General features: G+C 46.1%; 1 protein-coding gene across 1 annotated transcript in view; it reads left to right on the top strand.

The window, feature by feature from the left end:
* The window catches only part of LOC105537465 (succinate dehydrogenase [ubiquinone] flavoprotein subunit, mitochondrial), a 24038-nt gene that overhangs the window by 14717 nt on the left and 6915 nt on the right, over positions 1 to 2406 (top strand). The gene's annotated exons all lie outside the window — the stretch shown is intronic.

Raw genomic sequence — 2406 nt, 5'->3', positions numbered from 1 at the left:
CCATATCAAGAATATGAAAGAGACCAGGAGGCCTGAACTATACAGAAGTGCACTTTTCCACGGTAAACAGCAGTAGGACGTACTCCTCACCGTATCAAGAATATGAAAGAGACCAGGAGGCCTGAACTATACAGAAGTGTACTTTTCCACATAGAAGGTCAGCAGGCTAGGGCAGAATTAGTGACTGCTCAGCATCCAGGACAGCCTTCTCTGGTTCACTCGTGTGTGCTCGGGCGTGACCTCCGTGCCCTGACCGTCGCAGGCTGTCATGGATGAGTCACAGCGTGGAGGAGAGGGAGCAGCAGGACTGCCGGAGAAGCTCAGTCCGCAGCAGGGCAGCTTTCTCTTCGCAGGTTTCCTGGAGTTCAACATAATACTGGTGCTTACATCTCAGGCCCACATATTGATCATGTCATCATGCCTGGCTTCCAGCAGCTTGGAAATGTCTTTAAGCTGGGCCTGTGGCTGCCCCTGAATATACTCAGAAGAGAGGGAGAGTGGGCGGTGGGTGGAAACTGATGTGTGCGGCCTGTGCTGCTGGGAGTCGGTCCAATAGGACTGTCTGTGACGATGGAAATGTTCCGAGTGTTTGCCGTCCAGTATGGCAGCCATTAGCCACAGAGGGCTGTGGAGAACTTGATATATAGTCAGTCTGAGAAACTGAATTCCTCTAATAACAAAGATTCTTGTCCATGAATGAGATCTCTTGTCTACTATTTGCAAGAATTTCTGCGTATTTTCTAAAAAGAAGTCCATTGCTTTAGTCCTATTCTGAAAGGCGTTTGGTGTTAAGACACAAGAGAACAGGTTCCCTGCTGACATTTTCAGAGGCCTGTGCCCTTCGGTCTTCAAGTGAGGCTGGGCTTGAAGGAGGCTTTGTGGAACGGTGAGAACAGTGTGACTAAGGCACAGAAGGCTAAGGGATGCTCTGCAGTACTTTTGTAGGGTTGGAGGCCAGCTGTGAGAGAAGGAACCATTGTATTAGAGAATGGGAACATGCCTTAGGATACAGAAATGGCAAATCCGTGAGACAGTTTGAAGTGAGAATACTAGAAGCATTCTCACCAAACAAGGTGTGTCTTGGTGCCTGCTGTATCGCAGGCTCCGTGAGATGCTGGAGTCAGCACTGAACAAACAGCTTCCTGTGCTTGTGGAAATGCGTTTCATTGGAGGAAGGGATTTTTCTGCTGACTCTGGCTATTAATAGTAAGAATCAAAAAAAGAAATGAGATAAATTGTTGGGAACAGGCCCCCAAATCTGGCCATAAACTGGCCCCCAAACTGGCCATAAACAAAATCTCTGCAGCGCTGTGACGGGCTCGTGATGGCCATGACGCCCACACTGGAAGGTTGTGGGTTTTCCGGAATGAGGGCAAGGAACACCTGGCCTACCCAGGGCGGAAAACCGCTTAAGTGTTTCTTAAACCACAAACAGTAGCATGAGCAATGTGTGCCTTAAGGACGTGTTCCTGCTGCAGATAACTAGCCAGACCCATCCCTTTGTTTCCCGTAAGGAATACTTTTAGTAAATCTTATGACTGGCTTGCTGTCAGTAAATATGTGGGTAAACCTCTGTTCGAGGCTCTCAGCTCTGAAGGCTGTGAGACCCCCGATTTCCCACCCCATGCGCTATATTTCTGTGTGTGTGTCTTTAATTCCTCTAGCGCTGCTGGGTTAGGGTCTCCACAACCGAGTTGGTCTCAGCAGTAAATATTGAAAAGGAATAGATAAAATTGCTATCATTTACAGACATAATTTCCAAAAAATTCCCAGAGAATAAACTGAAAAACTAACAGAAACAAAACAAGAATGCAGTAAGGTGTCTGGATAAGAGATTTGTATCTAAAAATCAGTAGCTTTGCGATGTGCCAGCAGTAATCTGCTCAGACATCAGTAAATATCTCATTCACATTTTAAACAAAAAATTAAAAATGCCTTGAAATAATGTAACCAGAAATACAAGAAAGGATATGAAAACGTGGCTGCTAAAGGACATGAAAGAATGTAATACTAGATTCTGAGATGCAACTTTTTTCATTTGTTCTTCCTGAAAAACCATTAGGTTGATGTGCATTGCAGTGTCATGATTATGTATGAGTCTAAGGAAAATCAGATGAAATGTCCAAATTAAACCATGAAGGTGCATTGGTAGAGGAGGAAACAATTAGGGTCAGTGGAGCAAAGCAGAGTTAGAGGGAGAAGCAAGGAGGAGGAGGGATCACGGAGGTGGTATCTGTCTGTCCCACAGGAAGCAAAAGCTGACGCCCGGTTGCCAGCACACCTACAGTAAACTTCAGGTCCACTGCATGGCACGTTTCTCGCCACAGTAAAACTATGAAGGAAGTCAGTGTACAAGAAGCTTCCAGAAAATAGGCAGAAGACAGTAGCCAGATGGGCCAAGGGCCC

The sequence above is a fragment of the Mandrillus leucophaeus genome, unplaced genomic scaffold (assembly GCF_000951045.1).
Source record: "Mandrillus leucophaeus isolate KB7577 unplaced genomic scaffold, Mleu.le_1.0 Scaffold1726, whole genome shotgun sequence".
In the NCBI taxonomy this organism is placed as follows: Eukaryota; Metazoa; Chordata; class Mammalia; order Primates; family Cercopithecidae; genus Mandrillus; species Mandrillus leucophaeus.
This window is presented reverse-complemented; position numbering and strand designations above follow the sequence as displayed.